A 24,890-nucleotide genomic window follows, 5' to 3' on the forward strand; every position below is an offset into this window, starting at 1 on the left:
TCCTCACCCCTGTCCTGATGTGGACAGAGGGTGAGTGAGCAGCTGTGTTGTCTGATAAAAAGTTTAGATTTGTTACCTGGTATGCAATAAGCCAATACATACACTAGGTTGATATATTGTTTATTTCAGAATTGTGCAAGTCTGGGTACCAGGTGGTTTCCAACAAAGCTACAGGAATTGTTTCCAACAAAGCTAAAGGATTTTCTATGCCACTCAATCCTTTACCAATATTTACATGTTTGTACAATCCCCTACCCTCCATACATAATTAGCATACTGCTGACATGACAGAATCATTCTGCACATCCTCAGAGAAAGGTCCCTTGTTAGGCCCAGGCCTCCCAGACTATGTGTCTGATTTTTACTATTATAACAAGGATAGTTCACTGATAAATCACATTAGAATACACCTGATCTTTGTCTTTCAGCCAACTAGTCACATGATCGGTGATGTATTCAAGGGCATACGACAGGATGTTTTCCTCAAGAATGTCAATATAATGGTCTTCCTGATTAGCAGTTCCTCAATTAATCATCCTTTAGACATCTCCAAGGCCTGGGTCATCTTGCCCTTTCCTCAAATTGCATATTTTAACACTTTCACACAAAACAGAGTTAACTATACACTGGTGTCAGCTGGGTGAGAGTGTGGCTTCTAACTTGGGCCAATCCATCACATCTCCTTTTACATGTGGATGACAAACGGTCTGCACATGTATGAGCTTTTCTTCCTACTTTCCTTGGGAGCCTCTACATTTTGCATACATATGTCACAGCATACCAACTGGATGACGTATGCCTGCTGCCTGTGCCATCCTCAAAATCAGTAGTTGTAGTACACATATTTTTATCTCCAGATGTGGATGTGAATGGCATGCCCAAAAGGCAGAAGTCTTTACAAAACCTAGCACTTATACCCTTAAAGACAATGGAAGCAACACAGAGCCGTTTTACCACCTGAAGCCTGTGGAAATGAGGCCTACAGATGAATGACTGACTTCCAGAGATTCAGGTGGATGTACACATCACCATGTGTGTTTGCCTCTCCTCATTAAGGTTGGTAGGAGTGGCTGGGATACCTGCCTTGTTCAGAAACAGTTTAACAGTATCAGTGAGACAAATAAACATCTTGCTGCCACAAAAAGGGGGTTGCATCACTCCTTTGCCCACACCTCACGTGTGGCTACAGGTAACAGACGTACTGTAGAGAGTCCAGCATTTGCTTGACACTTTGGTGTGCCAGCTCAACTCATGAATCTAGCAGCACTTTTCCTTTGACAAGTGCCAGAGCTACTGCAGGTGTATGGGAGGGATTCCTTCAGTAGCCGCCAACTGACAGATCTATTCAGGTTAATTATCAAACTAATGCCGGGGAAAGAGAGTGTAAACCATATACATGTCCCTCACCGTTGAGGAAGTAGGAAATGTACCCCTGCAGTTTGTAGGGTCACACTACTGCAGTTCTTCTCGGAAACATGGCCATATCAGGTTTCCTTTAATATGTAAGACTGAGGGGGGGGGGGGGGGGGAGGGAGGAGGATCAGAAAAGAAAAAAAAAAAAAAAGAATGATTGTGTGTTCTTTGGTTACAGGGTGACAAAATTTGGGGTGTGTTTATCCTCCCAGTGAGTGTGAAAGGTGGGGCGGAAGGGACAGGGTACCACCCAGTTTTCTTTGTCTCCTGTACTGCCGTGAGGTGATCACAGCCTGTGGCTGTGAGATGGGCAGAGAGGTCTTTGTCTGCCATGACCTTGGCAGGTAACTGAGCTGTGTTCCTCCTTTTGGGGCTGTGACAGGAAGGGACAGTGCTCAGGATAGGCAGGAGAGGACAGGAGTGTTTCTGAGGGATGGGGCAGCAAGAAGCCCATGTGCAGCACACCTTCTGTGGATTATGGGGGGGGGGGGGGGGGTTGGCTTTGGCCAAAAAGGACACGGCTTGCAATGCATTCATTTCTTCCAGAAGTGGAAAAAACACGTAAAGCACACGGTGTTTTCCTCATTGTGGCTGAGAAGAAAATGTGGGTCAAGCGCCAGGGCAGCCAGGCGAGACGTCAATTGTGAGGGCAGCGTGCGGCTCGGCCGGGGCCCACCCAGGCGATGGAGGGACAAGGGGTCAGGGTGCTGTGGGACTGTGGGAGGCAGGCCGGGGGAGGAGGAGGCGGAGGCGGGAGAGAGGAAGGCGGGGGCGCTGCCCGCAGCCAGCACAGCCGGCCCGGGCCGGTTCGAGCCGGTCTGAGCCGGTTGTGGCTCTGCAAGGAGACTGCAGCTGCGGAGGCTGCCGCTTGCATCAGGGCGAGCGGCACTCTTCGGACTGGATTCCTGAGAGCCCTCGGAGCGGAGCTGCCGGCAGACTCCATACGGCCCGGCCCGGCCCTGCCGCAGAGCGGAGCCGGAGCCGCCCGCACGCGGGGATCCGCTCCGGGCTTTGCGTCTCGCCCCGCGCTGCCGCAGGCTGCCGGAGGGGCAGGGAGGCCCCGGTGTCGGGTTTCAGCCGCAGTCCTGTGGCTGCTGGGGGTGGGGAGGGGAAGGGAAGGGAAGGGAGAGGAGCGGCGGCGAGAGGGCGCCTCAGGGCCAGGCCGGGAAAAGCCAGGCCAGGCCAGGCTAGGCTGGCCTGAAGGCGGCTGGGAGGGCAGCGTGCGGCCCTTGCTGGCCATGGAGCCCCGGCCGCCCCTCGCACAGCCCCAGGGTGCCCCCGTCAGGCATCGCTTGGCGGGATGGGTGCCGCTGAGGTGGTGTGGGGCAGGAAGCCTCCTGTGGTGTGTGGAGAAGGGAGCTAGGTTTTTCCAGTGGTCCTTTAAACGCGAGCGTTTTTGGACTAACCTAAAATCTTTGAAATGACTTTCACACCACGTCTGTTTGGTGGTTTATTTGTGCGTGTGTTTCTTTCGCACTGTACTTGTGCATATGCAGGTACTGCGTTTGATCTACTGTGGTAGCATTCAAAGTACAAAAAAGCATCCGAATCCTTTTGTGCGGGAAGTGACAATCTCCCCTGGAAGACTTTTTTTTTTTTTTTTCTCCCCAGCTGATAAAATCTCGTTATTAAAGTGCCTGTCACTGCAGCATGGAGGAACAGGCATTCAGACTCCTGACTTTCTTTGCGAAATGCTTTCACACTTTAATGCTTTACTTAATAGAAGACTGTTCTTTTTGCTTCCCCAGCCTAAAGTACCATTTTATTACACCGTATTTCCTAGAACAAGTTTTAGTGGCTGTCTATAGCATAGTAAGTCAACCTACTTTTAACAAATGTCATACTTTTTGTCTGTACATTACCTGCACAGAGATCCGAACATACACAATTTCTGGTCTTAATATTATTTTATCCTTTCTGTCACATCAAGTTGTTAACAGGAACATAAGCTGGCCTGTGGTGTTTCAGCCTAAGGGCTAACTCAGTCATAATACTGAAAATACCGAATCAGTAAAAGAACAGCCTTGTCCCCTCCCTTTCTATTAGATTAGATCTTTCCATGTGTCTTTAATCTCCTCTTATGTGTTTGATTTACTTCTAGCTTCAGTCTTTCATCTCGCTGTCTTAGATCATGTTACATCGTTCTCTGGATAACCCTGATAAGTGGAGGCCACTCCCTGTCCGTCATCAAGAGTTTTTCTTTCTTTTTTGCCCCTCAGGGCATACCAACATGTCATTTTTCACCATTGACACAAGTTTGTGAAAGGTGGGAATGGTGGTGCAGGAAAAGTGCTCCCTTGCTTAGTTATCTGACCCACTTAAAGTACGGTCCTAAAGTTTCACGATAAAAATCCTTGTGGCTGCCCATATTTTGCCTGCAGCAGTCAGTATTCTTGCATGCCTTATCAGAAGTAGAGCTGCTCTGATAATTCTAGAGCAGTCACAGGAGACAATCTAGTACAGACAGAACCTAAACATGTAGGAAGAGATAGGAGCTGTATTTTGTTCTTTGGAAGCCCAAAGGAGACAGCATATGTCAATATGGACAAATTATATTTTTAGAAGCACTAAATATGGACAGAGTTCACTGGACCAGATGTGTTTGTGTCTCAGCTCAATACGTTTAGTACTCGGAGTGCAAGATGTGTCAGTTGCTCAGATCCTTATTCCCTTCCAAGGAGATCTTCTTTCTTTTTCCAAGGTATTCTTTCTCTTTGACATGAAAGATAATGAAGCAAGAGAGCTCCTTTACATTGGTTGTTACAGTGCAGTCACCTCTCATTGGTTGGGTGAGCCACTCTTGCTGCACTCCTCTTGTATCATCTGTATCATCAAAGGGTGGGGATGGGTCCTATGCTGTACCATAGAATTAAAACTATATTGAAATGCATGGGATGATTTATCCTCCTAGTACTTTCCAGTTCTTCTGGAGCTGACTCTTTTGTTGTTGTTTGTTTTCTTATTACAAAAGAATAGAACTCTTGCCATGGGGTGTTAATTTTGTATATCATCACAGGGGAAAAAAAAAAATGTTTCTGTTCCTTTAGTTCATGGTTGTTGTGTCGTGAGATGCTTTTTGGAACAGAGAAAGTCAGACCTGATTACGATACAGATGCAGGAGCTGTAAATTTGTTGCGGCCAGATTTTTTAACCCATGTTTACTTGAGAATTGTGACTTGACAAACAAGGTAATTTATAGAAAGCACGTGTCTCCTAAACACTGGTGAATATGAGGTATTTCATTCAGAGTTGCTATGTTTATTTTGTCATACTTTAAACTTATTTTATTTTTACAATAAAAAATAAATAAATTATAAAACAGCATCTTTCTCTCATCTTCTATCCCAAATGTCTCCCCCAGTGTGTTCATTTATTATAACATTTTGGAGTTCTAGTGAGACATTCATATCTGGAAGACTGCACGTGAGATATTACAACTGAGGCAATCATTAAGCAGATTATTTTAGTCATTCATGTATTTTAGATGTCTTGTTTAACACATTGCAAAGGAAGCATGCACTTCTTGCACTTTGAAGAAAGAACATAGTATCACCTCTGTCACAGTTCCTTTTATAGGGTAGGCATGAAAAAGTTTGTTCATGTTAGCATGAGATTAGCACCAAGTGACTTGCTGGTGGTCACGGTAAGTCAGGTCAGACTGAGTCATACGAAGAACGTCAGTCATCTGATGGTTAACCACTAGACTGTACTGCTCAAATTACTGGGATTTACATTTTTAAATGAAATTGAGTTGCAATTCTTTACTCACCTATCTGCTCAAGGCATCTAAAACAATGTAGGATGCTCAGTGAAATATTCCTCTTTCGTGGCTTTTATCTGCCGTTTCCTAGGCAACAACAATGAATATGAGTCCTGACAGAGAAAGGAAAGAGAAGCACTGTCTTTTTAGCATAAATGTTATCTGTACAAACATATTGCAAGCAGTTGCTTGGTATATTTGAACATTATAAATGGAATTTGTTGGTTTAGTCTTCATTTTATCTGATACTTGTAATGGCTTTTAGAACTGGAGGCCTAACAAGTTTGTGACCCAAGGTCTTGAGATATCTTCTTTCTTGTTGCTGGAGTGGGTTTTCGAACCTAATGTCTTGACCATTCTCCAATTTGTGTAATTATTTTTCATAGAATCGTAGAATATCCCAAGTTAGAAGGGACCCAAAAGGATCATCAAATCCAACTCCTGGCACCACACAGGTATGTCCAAAAAATCACGCCGTATGACTAAGGGCATAGACCAAACACTTCTTAAATTCCAACAGGCTTGGTACCGTGACTGTGTCCCTGGGTAGCCTGTTCCAGTGCACGACAACCCTCTCAGTGAAGAACCTCTTCCTGATATCCAGCCTGACCCTCCCTTGTTGCAGCTTGACACCATTCCCTCAGGTCCTATCACTGGTCATTAAAGAGAATAGATAGGCACCTGCCCCTCCACTCCCCTTTGTGAGTGAGGAAGCTGTAGACCGCAATGAGGTCTCCCCTCAGCCTCTTTCCGGGCTGAACAGGCCAAGTAACGTCAGCCACTCCTTGTAGGTCTTCCCCTCTAGGTCCTTCACCAAAGGTTTGGTCAGCTCAAGATTCCTGTTGCTTACCCTAAGCTACTGTGTTGTGTTCTACACCATGTATGTGCAGTATTACAAAGATAAAATATTCCTTCAGACCTGTCTGAATTTTAGCCATGCAGACAGAGGCCTTTGGCGTAACCTGAGGTGACTATCCCCACACTCATTCTCTCCTTCTTATAGCAGGAAAAAATAAAAATTAAAAAAAAAAAAAATGCATAGTCTGTCCTCTCAGGAGGTTTGCCTCCCTCAGTTATCTTCAATTTTCCTTCTTTGGTGACTGTCAAAACATTATCTGGAAACTCAGGGGATACTTGGCCTCACAAAAGTAACATATATGTTTATAGCAGAATTTTAAAATGTGTGACTCTCTTTCAAATTATCAGTCAAGCCTGCCTAAGGCTAGCCTGCCTAACATGAGTTGTCTTTCCTCAAACATACATTTAAAAGGAGCTGTATTTCTCTTGTACTTCTAAGCAGAAGTATCTTTGGGGTATAAAGCATTCTCATCGAGTAGCCCTTTCATTTATGCCTCAACATGTGTCTTATTGGTAGAAAATAAGCTCAAGATATGTAACAGCAAAGCAGAAACAGAAGTGTATAGTTAAGTTTTTCCTAACAGTAATGAAACTAAGATTCTGAAGAAGCCATAGATAAAATGGAATTAAGGAAGGGAAGTTTGGTACATACACATTATACCTGAATATATCTGGTTACAAATACAAAAATTAAGAAATAAAATAAAACCATCAGATACTATAGAAGTATATACCTTACCATGGTTCCAGCTAATATATTAATTTTGACTTTTAAAGGCAATTCATGGTCATTACTGTCCACATAGCTGTGTATATGCATTCAGCTTCTCCCAATAAATCTGTACCTTCTTCTGCCAACAAATCTATACCTATAATATGGGAAAGAATGAATAACTTTTTTTTTTTCTAGAAAATAAAAGTTTTATTTGTGTGAGTGATTCTATCTTATAAACAGGACTTAAGATCACAACCTGTTATTATAGTTGACCACACTTCCTATGGTAAAACCCATTTCCAGTTGCAAAAACCTCCACTAAGTATTAACTGTTAAGGCTGAAACCTTTTGGCTACGTGTCTGGCAATGTCTGTGTGTGTATTTCATTTGATTACATTTTGATTTATTTGGAAAATAGCAGTTAAAAAAATAAATCTATTTCCAAGAATGAGGTCAAGCAAAAATAAAAGACTGTTTTTCCCCATTTAGAAATTTTAGGAAACTTTAGGAACCTCCAAAGTAACATGACATTTTGGAGAGAAATGACGTCTGTGCTGAGCATGTACTTTTTAGTATTCCTGTGAAACTCCACACAGATTTAGAAAGTTAAGGCCTAAAAAAAGGATGTTCATGCTTTCAGCAGGCATCCTAATTTTTATTATCATCATTATAATCATAATCCCATCTAGCTGTCACTCTTAACCAAGATCCCACCATGTGCATTGTAAAGACACAGAACTCCAAAGCAGTCCTTGCCTCAGAAATGTTCTGAAGAGGTTACACGGTGCTGGACAGCACATGGATGTGGACAGGCTGGTAAAGGAGTTAAGGCATAAGGAGGGTCATGTGAGGCATGGGAAGAGGCAGGGATATGACTGGGACAGCAGATATAGAAAATAGAACCAGAAACTGTGATTAAATAAGGAAGTCAGACTGGCTGATTGAGAAAATTGGGTAGAGAACTGAGGAAAAAGTGGAATCTGTGAAGTGATAAGCTGTTAGGTCTAGAACAGGTGATACAGACTATTAAATCATTTGTCAGGGATCTTGGAAGAGATTGGAGTTGTCCTGGGGGGAAAATGGTAGAAACTTGGATAAGCTAGGCAAGAAAGTATGGGCTGGAAATTGAGGTAAGAGAGACCAAGGATTTGGGAGTCAAGTTGGAAAAACTGAAACAGAAAGGGTCAATTTCAAAAGAAACAGGCAGAGGAGCTTAAGAGTGATCTACCAGATTTCTATTTCAGGTCTGGAATAAACTTGTGAATTTTGAATCACCCCTTTCCTCAGGTGGAAGCAAATAGTAGCATGGCACTTGGCATAGTGGATGAAAATATGCTACATCACTTACTTCTCTGTGAGTACAAGTTGCAAAAGTCTGTAATTCAGTCTTGTATAAGACTAGTGTCAAACTGACATCATCTGATTGGGTTGCTAATAAGAAATAAGAATAAGAAAATAAGAATAAGAAATAAGAATAAGAAAATAGGTCTATTTTTATTCTTTTTTTTTTCTGTTAAAAAATACTCATAAAAATCTTTATTAAAACCATTGGGCTGTGAAGTCAACTATTCAAAAAATACCCGAATGAAGGTTCCCTGCACAATTTCAGTTTATCCCATACGTTGAGTAAGTATTATGGTCATTCACAAGATCTTTGTCTCTTTCAGTGTACAGTGCTGTAGGAATGAATCAAGATAATACAATAACAGAAACACCCACAGAACCCTTGTGTACAACTAGAAGTTGTACACCATTGTAGTCAGAATATTGCTCTCTTTATTAACAGTTTACACCTCTGAGAAGTCTCTAGATTTGTTATTAAGTAGTGCCTCGGCTAATAGGTTTTGTTGTTATTAATTGTAAACAAGCCTGATTCATGCTTGTGGTGGTTGGTCAGCTTCTAATTTATTGGTAATACAAAGGAATGCAGACTCTTTTTTTTTTCCTTTATTTATGACATCTGAAGAATGCATTCATTGTTTTTCTTTCTTTGAGGGCATATTGATCCTGGCTGGTCACTGCTTGACATTTTCTTTGATTCCTCTTACTAATTCAGCAAGGTTTCCTCATTTAGGAAACGCTTTGTGTTCTGTTAGTGTTGAGATTAAAATACAGACAACAGGATGTGTTTCTAGGATGAGCAATTGCTTATTTGTTTGTTATTATGTTTTTTTCATTTTCTATTGCAATTTATAAAAACCTATGTTAAAACTTTACATGGAATTCATTGATTCTAGTGTGGCTTTCTTTAATAGTTAGGGTAGAAATATTTTCACTTATTCTCTTGCTTTACGGACTTCTAATTACCACTCTTTGGAAGAGGGAGAGCTATGTCCTATGGGATAACAGGGACCAGAAGTGGTCTGGCTTTGGGGCAAGTTTACCACTTCTTCAAAGTTCTCCACATTTTTGAGAGCAAGACAGATCGCTCTCCATTTTGGGTTCTTGGGTTCTTCCACAGCAATAAGAACCTTAGAAAACAATTTATTTAGATAATTAAATAGCTTTCTTTCTTCCTCCTGGTAAGGAATTGAAGGGGAAGGGGAAGGGGAAGGGGAAGGGGAAGGGGAAGGGGAAGGGGAGGGGGAGGGGGAGGGGGAGGGGGAGGGGGGAGGGGGGGGAGGGGGGGGGAGGGGGGGGAGGGGGAGGGGGAGGGGGAGGGGGGAGGGGGGGGAGGGGGGGGGAGGGCGGGGAGGGGGGGGAGGGGGGGGAGGGGGAGGGGAGGGGAGGGGAGGGGAGGGGAGGGGAGGGGAGGGGAGGGGAGGGGAGGGGAGGGGAGGGGAGGGGAGGGGAGGGGAGGGGAGGGGAGGGGAGGGGAGGGGAGGGGAGGGGAGGGGAGGGGAGGGGAGGGGAGGGGGGGGAGGGGAGGGGGGGGGAGGGGAGGGGGGGGGAGGGGAGGGGAGGGGAGGGGAGGGGAGGGGAGGGGAGGGGAGGGGAGGGGAGGGGAGGGGAGGGGAGGGGAGGGGAGGGGAGGGGAGGGGAGGGGAGAAAAAAAAAAAAGATTAATTAATTTTGCTTACAGCATTTCAAAATACTTTCCATCTGAGATTAAACATGGAAATTTCTTAAGGCTTAATGTGGAAAACTTGAACACACAAATGCTTCACAAACTCCCATGAATAAAAAGTTGTTGTAATTCAAACTATTCTGAATCCTCAGTTATGAAACACTATCAAGTGTCTGCTATCATACAAGTAATCATAAGTAATGAATAATGGAGACTCACAAGAAAAAAAAAATTAAAGGCAAAGGTTTATGTTTTTTTCTCCAGAACTCCCATGCTATAAAGCTCCCATTAATGTTATCTAAGTTGTACTTATTGATACCAGGATAGAGTTATTGGAGAGGCTTAGGGAATTGGTAGCCTCCTGTCAACCAGGTAACCTGCAGTTGGCATAGCCTGGTGGTTCCTCTTATGCACCCGAGAGGTGGAAGACTGAGTTGTTGCACGAGCACTTAATGCATTAACGAGCACCTAATTCATATAATGGCCACACCCAGCCTTGAGCTGAAAAGAAAATGAAAAGTGTCTTCAGAAAGGCTGGAGAAGGTTACCTATCAATAACTCCCTCTTTGCAGATTTTCTAATAAAGATTTTACATTAGGAAACATGTTTATACATCTCAACAGTTTTAAATGGCTGCATAGTCATGAATACAAGTATTTTAGTGCCTTAAGTATTTTGTTGAATCAGAACTTAACAGAAACAGGGGAAGAGGAGCAGAACAGGAAAATGAAACTACTATCAGTTTCAATTCTTGTAGAGTGTAATCATCACATTAGATGAGTCAAGGACAGGTACTGTGAGATAACCACCAGAAGAGGAATAAGTATGGTGAAGATAATGGGAAGAAAGTAAGGGATGGAAAAATTATACAAGACATGAAAGAGGAAAGCATTGTAGACTAAAGAAAGACAAAAAACGATGAAGGAAAGTCTGACTGCAGAGGAAAGGAATAAAATGGGAAGGAGAATAAATGAAGAGCAACACCAAAAGAAAACCAAAAGGAATTAATGACAGAGTAGATTTGCATACTCTTTCCTTCCATAAATCCTTCAGACATCAAAATATCTCCATGGACCTCAGTATCAGGTCTATTTTTTTTTTTCTCCCAGCTTTATCTTCTAAGTGATATAAAGTCTTGTTTGGTATACTGTAGCTTAGAGTTCACATGCAGCACAAAAGATGATGTACCTTGGTACAGCAGTTCAGACCATGGCTTATAAACATCCATGTTTACAGTTCTTTGAGCTATGGAATGACCAAGTAGTTGTGATTCATTTGATCTTTAAGAGATAAGGGTCTTTGTCACAGAGCAAGTATAAGATTATTAATGTGATATTCCTGGAAAGATAAAAAATGTCTAAAGGATATTCTATTCAATGGACAATAGCATTGGTTGTATTTTTCATAAATGCAGTTTTCTGATTTCTGTAGTTTACACTGTGTGTATGTGTCAATGAATGTGCTCTGTAACACTTCTTTTCCTGAACTGGACTAAGGAACATTCAGCATTAATTTTCCATTGAGACAATCTCCCTCAATTAAGCACCAACAACACCATTTCAGCTAGGATGAGAAGCCTGTGGTCCTTCATAAGTATCTCTATATTATACTACTATTCTCTATATTATATATATACTATTTTCTATATTATACTACTTCGGCTATAAGCAACAGGCAAACATGAGACCAGTATGAGTGGAAGATATTTTGCTGGCAGCTTTTTTTTTTTTTTTTTCCGGATGGTTTATCCTTAAAAAAAAAAAAAAAAAAAAAAAAGAGAGAGAGAAAGAGAGAGAGAGAAGTGAGGAAAAAAGGATTTTTGTTCTAGCTCTCAGAAAATCCCAAAGTCTCTAGGATAAAGCGGTGCCTGAAAGGAGCTTGGAAATGTAAGCAAAAAAAAAAAGTGTCTCCTTTTATTAGGTTCCTGCTGATTTCAGACAATATCATTGTGTGCAATCTTTCTGAAAAACTGGAATTGTTCAAAGATCCTCATGCCACCACTGTCTTTTTGAACCTACTAAAAGTAATTCAGAGTTTCCCTAGTTAAAACAGTAACTTGGGTAATTGTATAAGATATGCCACAAGTCCTGGATCATACATCACGCCACATTCATATTGTATTTGCCTTTGACAGAAACAGGGTATATATATCCTTCAATGACATGCTTATTTTGTAGTAGTGCCTCTTGTCAGAGCAATTCGTTAGTACTAGCTATTTCTAGTTTTTCTCTCATTGTTTGTGAGTACTTTTTCTTTAACTGAGGATCCACAAATCGTTCATTGTTTGACAGCACAGAGACTAAATTCAACAAATGTCAGCAAAGGTGTGTAAAAACCTTTTCTTAGGATGAGAGAAAAAATGCTGAAAGTTCACGAGACACTGATGCAGAATTTAAAATAACGCTAATTTATGTCTAACTGATGGGTATATATTGTAGATCCAATATTGTTTTAATGTAATTTGAGAAGGACATATATTTTCAAGCAAACTGTACATCCATATGTAAAATGAAAAAGCAGAAATGTTGTTGACGGAAGGAAGACAGGGACACTCAAGAGTGATCAGCAAGCTTCATTTTATTGCCCGAATAGCCTAACTTTTATAGTGAACTTAACAGGGGTGGACAGTGTTTCACACAAGATTATTGGTCAAAAGCACTCAGACAACAATTACAAGAAAACAACCCCACCTGCAAGAAAAGAACCCCTTGTGATTAGCAGTCACGTAAACCTTGTCCTTGAAGCCAGCTGCAGGTAACAGTATTTTTCTGAGTTCCTTAATTAGGCGATGTGGGAGTCATTGCCGTGGGAGCTTCTCACAGTTACTCTGGTAGCTTGGTTTGCTCAGCTACAGCAGGCCCTGAGATTTTCTAAGGCCTACCCCTGATTGCTTAAAGCAAGCTCAGATTGAACAATTGTTCCATGGGCACATGTCCACGTCCTGTATGCCAATTCCCAACACAGAAACACTTTCAAGTGTGACTGTGAAATGCTCAATGCAATCAGGACTATGAAACCACTGCAATATAGCAAAAAGTGTTTATTTTCCTTTGCATTTACATTATGATTGCTTAAAAAAAAATAATAAAAAAAAAAATGATGGGGGGAAGGGTGAGCAGAGAGAATTTTTCTCATTGATCATGTGAACAACTCTCATTTGAACAATAGTGCCCTAACCAAAAGCCTGCTTCTTCTGGAATGGAAATCCTCTACCACACCCTTCCAGGCTGACCTTCCCTCCCCCTTCTACCATAGCTCATATTTCAGAGCTGAGCTGGTAGCCAGCAGACTGTAGAAGGAATGCATAATTTGCTGAAAAGAAAAGCAGAGGCATAACTGTTAACTGCCCCCTATTCCACACCCCTACCTGCGTGTAGTTAAGACATGAACTTGCTATTTCCCACAGGTACCTGTACAGGGGCTTTACTGTCTTCAGGAGGCCACGCTGCTTCTCTCAGAAAGCTAAGTAGGCCATGGCGGCTGACCTATCACTGTGTTCTCACGTGATCAAGTCCTAGAGCCAAATCCAGATTGTTGTTCTCATGTGATTTAGGCAATCTGCTCACATCTGGTAGACAAACAAAATTTTGATCAATAAAAGCAAAGTTTATAAAAAGACACCAAGATGATGCTATTGCCTGTGAGCACTGAATGTTTAATAGAAGGTCTTGCCTCTACTAAGAAGTGTTTAAAATAGTACATATTTGTATTACCTGCAAACTTTGCAAGTAAACATGCTTTTGTAGTTGAGTCTCTTTTGCCCATCCTTTGAACAAAAATAGATACATTGGCAGCAATGCCCCTTGAGCTGTAATTGTGTTTACATTTAGACTTTTTGACTCTAAGTTTCGTTGGTCATGGAGATCAGGAGGGCTGAATTTTCTTTAGCTTTGTCAGTCAAACTTTAAAAAATTAGGAGGAATGTTGTCAAAATATCAAATGAAGAATGCTCCAATTTAACGAAGTTTTATAAAAGCCAAGAATATTTTTGCTTTTCTTCTCCCCCATCTTTTATTTTTTTATTTTTTTCTAATAAATATTTCACATACTACTAGTCATCAGCCATAATTACAGCATCTGTGTCAATGTGTACATACTGGAATATATTTTGATTCCCAAATGGGTTTTACTTTAACTGCAAGAGGATCTTTCCATTGACAGGTGTGATGAAGCAATGGAAATTAAATAGAAAAATGGCTGGATCTAGTGAGATGATGATAATATAATGAACTAAACATTAAGCATTCATAAATAGAAGACATTGGCAAATATAAGACATTGGTATTAGCTTCTGTACAGGAATTTTGATTTAAATAACTACTCTAATACCTTTTTATTTTATTTTTTTCCTGAACCACTAATGTCCGTCCAATAAACATTCTTAATATCATGTCATCCTGGAAAGTGTGAAATGAAGATAGTTCTCCCTACTAAAACAAGGCATTTTAGGGTGATACAGAAAAAAAGGGGAAAAAAAAAAAAAAAAGAAATAAAAGAAAAAAAAGAAATAAAAAAAAAAAATAATAAGGTCAAGGGCTGTCTGTATAAATAAAATATGGTAAAACAAGCTGGGGTGTGAACCTAACAGCACAACAGCTATTCTCACCCTCTCTTAAGTCATGAGACTACTTGAGCACTCATTCTGTCTTCAGTTTTCTGTTACATTGGCAGATAGACAAGCTCTCCAAAATATGTTTCTTTTTAGAGCAGGGTGGGAATGAATTTGGTGCTCTGAAATAGCTGCTCATGGATATTCCTTATTCAGAACAAAAGTATCCTCACATGGACTTAATCAGGAAAAGCTTCATGGGTAAACAATTCATAATACAGTATTTAGAGTCTGAGTGACAGAATTGGACAGTTGAAGAGCGGATGTTCTTCCATTCTATTTAGAAGCTATAAAACTGAATCTAAGCAAGGCTTCTGGATAGAAACTGGATTAGAGCATTAGGTGAGCAAGATGTCAAAGTATCTGTGAGCCACCTCTTTCTTCCCTTGCCACTAAACCCAGCTTAAAGCCAGACTCATCTGTTTTGTGACTGAAAGAGGTCTGAAGGTGCAGTTAAGCAGGGAGGAGTGACCTTCTCCGGAGCAAATAGCAGAGATGCTGGAGCACAGCTCATGCATGTCAAAAAGACACAGGTACAGAAGCACAGAGCGAATCACAAATGTTTTTGGTTTGCCAGAGTTGAGAATATAGTTTGTAGGTGCTGCCTTCCTTTGATCCTCAACAGATCAAACAGGTTTTAGAGACAACACAAGTCTGGGCTTGTATGTATGGGTTTGCCACTTCCTTTAGCTATGTTTCTTTATTGTTAGAAGGAGGAACTCCCCACACCACCAGAAGTGTACAGATCATTGTACGGGCAATGATACATAGGAGCCTTCTAACTCTTGCACGCCTTGTCCTTCTGGGTGAGGAAGGAGAAGACATTGCCAGTTCACAGCTTCCAGGAGGTGATTGCTAATGCTGCCAGAAATGCTGACAACTCCAGGGGGGTTGTGTCTGGACAAGCTAAACCTGTTAAACAAGTGTAGCAGCTCATACAAATCACCATACTCCAGAGCTGCTCTGCAGGCCTCCGGAGCGCTGCTCTGCAGGGATGCCTCTGTATTACTGTTGCTTGCAGCCTGTCCCTCCAAAAGTGTGCAGCAGAAGTCAATAAAATTTCTGATTTTTACCTCAGTGCTTGGTTTCAATGCCAAGGAATGGGGGTTGGGTTTCCTTACTAGTAGAAATTCCTCTAACCACTCTTTGTACCTTCAGCTGTTACCATCTCATATGTTAATTTAAAGCATATTCCTATTATAGCTGCCAATAAAATAACATGTCGAATGCAAGAAGCTACATTCCCTGGTGCCAGCAGCCGGCTCAGCTAAACACGGATCTTGGGCTTGCAAGCTCTTGAAAGAAGTTCCAGCCTGCTGGAACCAGCCCTACCTACGTCTGCTGAGACGGGCTGCTGCCCTCCCCCACTACACGTGGCTGACACGACTGTAAATGTTTGACTCGTACAGCACCTTTTCCAGCCAGGATGACTAATGTCTTGCGCGTGACAGTGTCATGGGAACAGTTGTTAGGAAAACAATAAGAGTTGCTTGTGCAGGCCTGGTGTGGTGGACCAGCAGCAGAGCTCTTCAGGATTTCAAAACCTCGGCTGGCACAGCTTCTCTCCATACTCCCACAAACAGCCAGTCCTTCAGCAGGACTCAAGGCGGTCCTTCCAAATGTTGTCTTCTCAGCAACAGATCTTCACACTCAAGGTGTTTACTCGTCCTGCTGCCTCTCCCTGCAGTATTGCTGTTTATCCCTCCTCGGCTGAGTCAGTACATGTGTTTGTGGAGCTGCACTGTTGATTGCATCACTGGAGAGGTGGGGAAAACAAACAAACAAACAAACACAACAACACCCAACATCCTCCTCCCAGAGCTGCATTTAAAACACATCAGTTCTGTGAGCTGCTGAGGGATGTCTCTGTAAAGAGAGTAATCAGCACAATAAAGAGGGTGCCAGACAGCTGGGTGTAGAAGCAAGTAGTTGACAAGGGTGTCTTTGAGGTCCTGGTAAACTAACTTCAGCCTTAAACCTAACCTGTGTTGGGATGTCAGCTAGAGTACAGCTGGTGGTACCAGCCTCCCCCTCAGGCTAAGTGTTAGTAATATTGAAATAAGGTATTTTTACCCACAGGCATTTCTGAAGGAGAACCTTCTGCCTTGGACAGATCTCTGATACTGTGTTTATCCTCAGAAGAGGTGAGGTGTGGGTAGGAGCACATGAACTTTTACATCCTGCTATTTCCTTCCCCTTGTGGTTTCTCACTGAGCCCACGAGACCGCTACTAAGGCAAAACAGTTTACCTTCTGTTTTCTTGCTGTACAAGGCCTTCTTACAGAGATTGTCAAGCCAAGGACTGATTAGTGCCCTACAAAGTAGAGGGGTATGGACACTACTTCCTCAGAAAATAAACACCAGCTCATTTTTTACAGACTGCCAAGAGCCACCAAGCAAATTGGTTAAGTTCAGTCACTCCTAGACTAAGAACATTTGGAAAAATCTGGGTGACAAATCCTGTTATATCAATCCTTTTCATTTAGTTTCTTAATACATGTGTAATGCTTATCTTGCCTTTCCACAGCAAGAGCATGAAAAGGTCCCTCCCCTGCTCCCTCTTGCTGTTCATCCTCCATGCTCTATTTGTTTTTTTTTTTTAGCCAAGTTCTGTTTCCTCCCTGTGCTGTTCTCTTTCTCTTTCCTTCCTTCCCGCACATCATAATTGCCATATATTTCTTGTTTGTTTGTTTGTTTGTTTTCCTGTTTCTGTCTAAAATGGTAGTAAAAACCTAACCAAATTTTGACAACATTGGGGGAAAAAAATAAATAAATAATGTAACTTTATTTGCAAAGCTCCTAGTCCCCAGAGAGGAAAAAGATCTTGTATATTAGAGAGGAAAGCACTTTGACAGAAACAAGAGATCTTTCTTTGGACACTCTAAAGCAACAAAAGCCTTACATTCACAGATTAGAGTAGTTAAGCTAGTATGCCCTCCCATCTTAATCACTGTTAGTTGCTTCAGGGGAAGGTACGAAATGCAGAATAATTCACACAGAAAATGTCTCTTTTAACACTTCTTTCCACAGAGCCTCACTTGACTTTACCTTAAGTTAACTGATAGCCCTTTGACTTGAGGCACCTGATATTTGTAAAGGTTAATGTGTGCACTCCTCACACAACTCATCCAGTTTCTAAATATTCTTAACCCTAAGAGTGTATCTTTATTGACAAAAAAGGGTGTGCACGTCTACATTCATAAAATTTATCACTGTGAAACTCTAGTATACACAAATACATGGACAGTGTCTACTTCACTAGACAAGATCAACACCGTGCTCTAATATAGGCTTTATACCCAGCCTAGCTGTAACATAATAAAAGCTAAAAAGCTCCGAGTTTTGTGGGATTTCCTAGCAAGATGTTTATTTAAAAGGAAAAAATAACTAATTCTGCTGTAAAAAAAAACATGGGCTGCTGCTACTTGCTCTTCCCTGGAATCTTTTCTTTTTTTTTTCTTTTTTTTTTTCCCCCCTACTTTTTTCCCTATTTTTTTCTTATTCCTTTTCTTTTTTTCTTCTATGTAAATACCATTCTTGAATGATGACTCATGGCAGGAAACAGAGCTGCCTTGTGTCCTTGCGCAAGAGCCAGAAGGCATATGTAGGCCAGCAGCACATGTACAGACTGTCCCGGCAAGCTTGAATGCAATGCATTCCTCATTGTAAGTGCTTACACTCACAAGCATTCATCAATACTAAAAGTGCTGGTGAAACACTGTGTCCTGAAATCAAAAGGGAAACCCAGTGGCAAAGAACGGCATTTGCAAGAAAAGATCTGGAGACATCATTTGTGAGAAATAAAGTAGTTTCTTATTACTGTTTGCTAAGTTGTCTGGAGGTGGAGGAACTAGAAAACAGCATGAGTATAGGTGACGTGCAAATTCTAGCTAAAAATAAGCAAACGTTAAAACTGGATGGTGTCCCAAATAACTTTTTACGCTGTCCAGCTCTTTCTGTTGCCTTGACACATTCTCTGTATGTCAGATGATTATCTCTAGTTCAAAGAGTTACAGCCTCTTCAACAGTATTAGCTATTCGTATAGAAAAGATCTATGATTCACATAGAAAAAAAAAATACACCCTATCTGTAAGGATTAAAAAAAAAAAAAAAAGTTATAGATCCCCAACAGTATAATTTCATTTGCTATTTCACTTCCAAAAGGCACAACACTGACTTCCTGCTGGAAGCCATGCATGGGCAAGTTAGCTGTCTGATGACTTCACAGATAGCTGCCCTTGGGCTGGTTACTGCTTTAAAAGAACACAGAACTATGCAGCCACTCTAGAAGTCATTTTTTCCAAGTACTACTCCTACACATGATTCTACTGTGTCAATTATTGCAGCTTTTTACAGTCATATTTTCCTGTTTCACAAATTGTCTCCATCAGTACAATAGTAGGAAAACACAAATTAGGGAAACTGTGAGTCTGACTGTGCCTAAAATGGTAAGTTCAAAAGTTCAAAATGTAGAAATTTCTCTGCCCATAATCTCTCTGTTGAACTGGTAATATAATACTACTTAATTACAGTGATCTTATGCTTTATTCTTCCAGCTATTTAAGCTCTCCTGGGGCCATTTAGGAAAAATTCTACTCTTTCTACCACGTATTCAGCCCTGCAGTGCCAGCAAGTTTAGCTACCCTGGACCTATGAACACTGGTCGTCAAAAATAATTTCTAATTGGAGGAAAAAGTGTTTTTAAACAGTCCTTATACTTAAGGAACCCAAATCCTACTCAACAACAAAGTTCCCCTTGCCAACAAAACTACAAAATATTATTAGATAAATTTGGGACATTGATTTTTGCCACAGTGAGACAAGATTTAAAGCCAACCTGTAACTATGGAAGACTGGAAGACTTACCAGGAGGGTAGAATACATGTGGATATGCTTGCATGTGCACTGAACAGAGAATAGAGAAATGGAGTTTGTTTTCCCCACACCAGTTTGTATATGTTGTGCTTCAGTCTACATGAGTAAATGGAGTAAAGTTGGAAGCACTGGGAAGAGATGAAGTCTGACTTAATTTCGATCACAAAGGTGGAACCAAAAGAGGAAGGTCCAAATCAAAATAATGATGCAAGTTCTTGTTCAACATACTCAGTATATTTCTCTTGCAGCAGCACTGAAAATATGCTTCTGTTAGAAAATGCTAGTTATCAAATGCATGCTATGTCCCTGGGAAACAAAAGTCGCATACAAAGGTCAGGAGACCTCTATTTAGGCTGCAGATTTTACTTCTTCCATTTGAGGGCATAGGACTCTTTGCTTTGTACTAGAGAGGAGTCACACAGAGACAGGTCTGAAGAGGGTCAGACGAACTATGCAGAGGCTGAAATGAGCTGTGTACTGCAAAGAAAAAGTGTCAGCTGGGGTCGTTGGAGACAATTATCCATCTTGGTTCTTTAGGCTTCACTCAGTTAGACTTGTTCACCAGCCCTGTCAAGGAGCGGCACGACCTCAGTGAATTCCTTCCAGCTTTCTCTCTGTTACCCCAGTCTCAGCCTCTGTGGGTTGTGTTCGGGCTGTATGGGGAACAGCTTTCATTGCACTATCTGATAGAAAAGGTTTCCATCTGTTTTTTATACTGTAAATTCTGAGTTCTATGTAATTACTTTAGTGCAACTTTTAAAATAGATCTATATAGCTTTGAAATAGATATCAATTGCCAAGCACTGTTTCTCCCATGCTGTTAGTTAGCCACTGAATTTGCATTTGCAGGGTCTTAGCCAAGGACATCTTGCAATTTTAGCATGATGTTTACTTGTCATGCTTTAGAGCTGTGTGAACACGAGCTGTTCAGATCTGTCAATGCCAGCTGAGGACCTGAGCATACTAAGAAATTATATAGGTTTTGGGTTTGACAATTTCTTCCTCATCCTGATGTCCATTTGTTAATCTCCTCATGGCCTTCACATACTGTTAATAGTTCAGGAACAAATACATCGCCCAGCATTCAGCTGGAATAGCATAAATTTTCTTCTATTGAAGCTTCTACTGCCAGAGCAGTAAAATAAATAAATAAACAAAAAATGGGAAAAACAAATAGCAAAGAGGTCAAGAACAGATAGAATTTTATTTTCACTATAATTCTCCATATTTACTTAACTGTGCTCATTATAACACCATTTCCACCAGAAAAATGAATAAAACAACTTCTTTAATCTGTAAATTTGCCAGTTCCACATCCTGCTTTTTTACTTTTGTATTGTTTTAAATATTTAAGAACACAAAATAGCCTGATTGTTACCTTATCCACAATGTTTAAATAGTACTTGGTTGTCAAAGCTGGATTTTCAAAATAACTAAAGTTATGCAAAATGCTTGAATAATTGACCAGATCGTTGAGTGCTCAGGTTACTGTACACTGAGTGATTTTAAACCTGTGTCTGCTATGACCAGAAAGTAGTTACAATCAGAGAGTTGTTTCTTCCTAACAGGGTTAGGAAGTGTAGTTTCTAATAGTTAGATGACTGCCTCCCACTTTTGTAGTTAACAGTGTTGCCAGCTTTTACCTGACTGGGTGGAAACCAAGAATCAAAAGGCTTAAACTCCTTGCTGTTGTCAGAAAGCAGGAGCTGGCAGAACTTACAATTGTTTCTCTTTAGTGGACAAATACAGAGACAAAACAGATGTGGCAATGTAGATTTCAGTATACTGTCCACTTCCATTGGATGAAAATGTCAGCTTTTTGTGGATCTTATAGGAAGTAAGAAAGTTGTGTGGCTACAAACTGATCATCTCTCAAGTAAAAGTTCAGTGCATTAACAAACCTGTTGAACAGGTGGGGTTCCTTAAGATCAGGGGGTAATTTCTGAGCCATACCTGCTCTGGGTGGCAGTCTGTTAGTGGATTTTGCTCAACAGTGGCAGAAATTCTTGTCTGTGGCTAGGAGATAAAGGTGGAGGGACTTTGTGGATCTATGGAATAGCCCATGAGGATGCACACACACAATTTCTGCCTGTTCAGCTAGGTGGTTACTGTGTTTTCAGAGCTGAAGTTTGAGTAATGGGTAAAGAAGGTATTTATGCCAACAATACTGAAGAAAAAAGATTTAAATACTATATAATTTGAAGTTAATGGAGAGAAACTGTATGTCAGTGAACTCCCAATAAAATTCCTAAGCAAAATTTTACATAACAATAATTTTTAATAATAATAATTAAAAAACAAACAAACAAAAAAAACAACACCTATTTCTTCAATGTAGTACTAATCATTTAAAGTGAATGGGGGACAATGACAGAATTTCCTCCTACTTTGCAACGAGTAAAAAGCTTGCTAAAAACTTTTCTATAAATGTGAGAAATATCCCAATAATTTTCTAAGACAGGGTCTCTTGTGAAGTTAATTTATTTTCAATGGCAATGGTGGGCATCCTGCAAGCAGGAGTGCACAGCGGAAGCGTATCACAGCCCTATATCCTCTATTACCCCACACTTGATTCCTCCCCTGTTTTCTCATTGGCTGAATACTACAGGTTTACAACCTGCCCAATGCTTGTTTCTATGTTCTGTGTGCACAGTTTTATTTGACCAACCTTTAATTAATTAAATAATTTGTTTGTTTGTTTATTTATTTTTGAGGGGCCCATGATTTCATAACTTCTTGTCCTTGCTGATTCCACAACTGCTTGTCTTGTTTTTCTTAGCCATCGTCCTTATTTTGGGACAGTGGAACCTTCCACTGTCCCCTTATCTGCTTATCTTAACATACCCCCCACTGTTATGGCTGCACAATCACTTTTGAATATGCAAGGTTAGTGGAATTTTCCACTGCAAAAACACAACTTTAATTCTTACGTAAAGTAGCATGTCCAGTTATGGGCACAACACTCCAAGCAAATACACATCAGCTGGAGAAAATCCAAAGATGAGTAACAGCAAAATGGTAAGGAATCCAGAAAGACTAACCCAGGATTGGTATAACTGGACATGTTTAGTCTAGTGAATAATGAGCAGAAATGTTGAAATATTAAAAATACATCTGCAGAAAGGAGCAGAATGATTATTTTATTTCATATCCATTGGAACAGGATGAAAAGTAATGAAGTGGAAAGTGAAGAAGGTAGCTTGATGATAAGAATGTGTTAACAGTTTTACAAAAACTTTTCTAAATTGTAGGATACATATGCTGGATGGGTAACCAACTGAATGAATTGCAATTGGCAGGCTGTGAAATACCCATCTTCTTTACTTGTCAGCTTTCTGGACATTTTGCTGAGATGCAAACATGAACTCAGCAAGTTTGTCCTTCATCCCCCTCTCTTCCTTAGAGTTTTATCAGGAACTCAGCAGATGACTGCCTCTGTCTATCGGGAGAGCAGTATGACTGCAAGTGGAAATGAGCAAGAAAAAACACAAATCTTTATTATCCAAATACTAGGCTGAATGGCAGCAAGGATGAAATGAGCTTTTATTTATCACTTTTTGATTATTCCTTTGCCAGTTTGAAGTGTACTTGGAGAGGAGTTGTTTTGTTTGTTTTGTTTTGTTTTGTTTTTTCACTTGGAGCTCATTTCTCTGGGACCTTCAGGCCCATGCAGAGTTGGTATTTGCTTAGAGAGGATAAATGATAAATGTCTCTCTCAAGAGAACAGGGTTATAACTGAGGGTCCTCAATCAGGTCACATAGAGGTACGAATGTGGCCACTCTGAGGAGTTCTGTACCCTTTTCTGCATTTACTTCCAAACAGGTTGTAACTGCAAACATATGATGCACTTGCATTTGGAACAGGGAGGTGACATCAAGACGAGATGATCTGAGGTCAGGAGAAAACTGTACACAAGTAAAATGGAGAAGTTGATCCAGGTGAAGAGCAATGCTGGATGGAAAGGAATAAGCAGCAGAATAACTTCTCTGACACATATAATTGACTGTGACACTACTTCCTTCAGGACTTCCATATGTGAGATACTAAAACAGGTAAGATGACTTAGTACCAGCTGCTTGGATGTATTTGTCAGTGCCACTGTGGGAAGAAAGAAACCATCAGGAAGATTACACAGGTCTTTTTTACGTTGGTCTTCAGATGTGATGAGGTCATTCCTTCTCCTTTTCACGTAATCTGGTATACAACCATTTCCTGACATCATGTGAATCATGTTGACTCATGAGTTCTCCTTTGGCTTTCTTTATATAGATTAAGTGGCTTCTAAAGTGAAGAATGAACACTCTTGAGTCTGTTGTACTAAGATTTTGACTCACTGGTTTGTTTCTAATTGTATTCCAAATCTTTTCTTTGCCTTTTCTTTGCTAGCCATTTTAATTTAAGAGGAGTTCAAGGAGTCTATTGATGTTAGATCCTGGCCATCAATACCACCAATGCATTCCAAAATTGGCTTTTTTTTTTTCAGTTTGTGGCATGCACATTCAATGATTTCAATGTCTTTTTTGTTTGTTTGTTTGTTGTATGTTTGGGTTTTGTTTTTCTTTTTGTTTTTCCCATGGGGAATAAATCAAATAATTCCTTCAAGAACCTCTTTGGAAGGAAATAGACAACCAACATTTGTAATATAAAGAGGAAGCTGCCAGCTTGCCCCTGAAAATATTTCTTAAAAAAGTAATTTGGATGCAACTGCACATACTGTTGCCACATTTCCAGGTTCTTAAGCAGATCTTACCTCCTAAGGAATTACATATTTTGTGGCATAAAGTAGAGCAGTCTTAAAATTTAAAATGTCTTGGCATCTGTCTGTTTAGATCAGACGACAAATGTAACATCCAGTGATCAACTGGTAAGATACTCCAGCATTAACATGGTGCAATTTGCTTTTCCATTCCTGTTTCCCTCTTCTCTGCCTCTTGATGTTGGATATTTATAAAAGTAAGCTGATTATAGGATCTTATCTTCAGTTCCAAGTTCATCAGTTCTTACAAGCTATCATGCTTGTAAGGAAGCATACAGTAAGCCTCCAAGGAAAACCCATTTGCTTCAGTAAAAAGACTAGATTTTTTTACCCCTGTTGTTTTCATTTTTATAATTTTCATTAAAAAAAAAAAAAAAAAAGACCTTAGAATACTTTAAAATAGGGAATGATTATGTGATTGGCTTGCACCATTCCAGCTCAAACATGGTTCTGTTTCAAAATGATTTTTCCTACACTAGAAGTTACATAGTGTAATCATCAGAGTTTGGAGGAAATCTGTTGCTATACATTTGTTGTAATGCTCCTCAGTTGTCTACACTCTTCATACAAATAGTATTGCATATTTATATATGCCATCATAAAACAGACCCACCCATAAAATAATTATTACCATATGTATGTGACACACTTACTGAAGGTCCACTTAGGAATATACAAGTCTGTACATGGGTGGATATATATAAGATGATATATATAAGATGTTATAATGCTCATAAATATTACTAAACCTTGCCCAGTTTAGGTACTTCAGAGATGCATGTTTTTGTAGGTATATTAATCTGACTGTGTTGAATGCAGATAAGGTGAGAAGGCTTAGATGTTAATTGACTGACTAAGCTTGGTAGCTTACAAAGTGAGTCTTCCTGAGGCACTA

At 40.5% G+C, this 24,890-nt stretch overlaps 1 protein-coding gene and 1 long non-coding RNA gene across 2 annotated transcripts in view; one reads left to right on the forward strand and one right to left on the reverse strand.

Annotated features, from left to right (window-relative positions):
- GRIN2B (glutamate ionotropic receptor NMDA type subunit 2B) overlaps window positions 1-1,420 on the reverse strand; it is a 273,763-nt gene extending 272,343 nt beyond the window's left edge. Inside the window, exon 1 of the mRNA XM_084506008.1 lies at window positions 1,408-1,420. The gene's annotated coding sequence lies outside the window, so the exon portion shown is untranslated. The remainder of the gene's footprint in view (window positions 1-1,407) is intronic.
- Window positions 1,421-1,436: 16 nt separating this feature from the next.
- LOC311429807 lies at window positions 1,437-24,375 on the forward strand. The gene is made up of 3 exons (XR_014688381.1): window positions 1,437-1,502; window positions 5,560-5,628; window positions 23,062-24,375. It is a non-coding gene; the product is annotated as an uncharacterized lncRNA (long non-coding RNA).
- Window positions 24,376-24,890: the final 515 nt, after the last annotated feature.

Source organism: Aythya ferina, assembly GCF_964211825.1.
Source record: "Aythya ferina genome assembly, chromosome: 1".
Classification (NCBI taxonomy): Eukaryota; Metazoa; Chordata; class Aves; order Anseriformes; family Anatidae; genus Aythya; species Aythya ferina.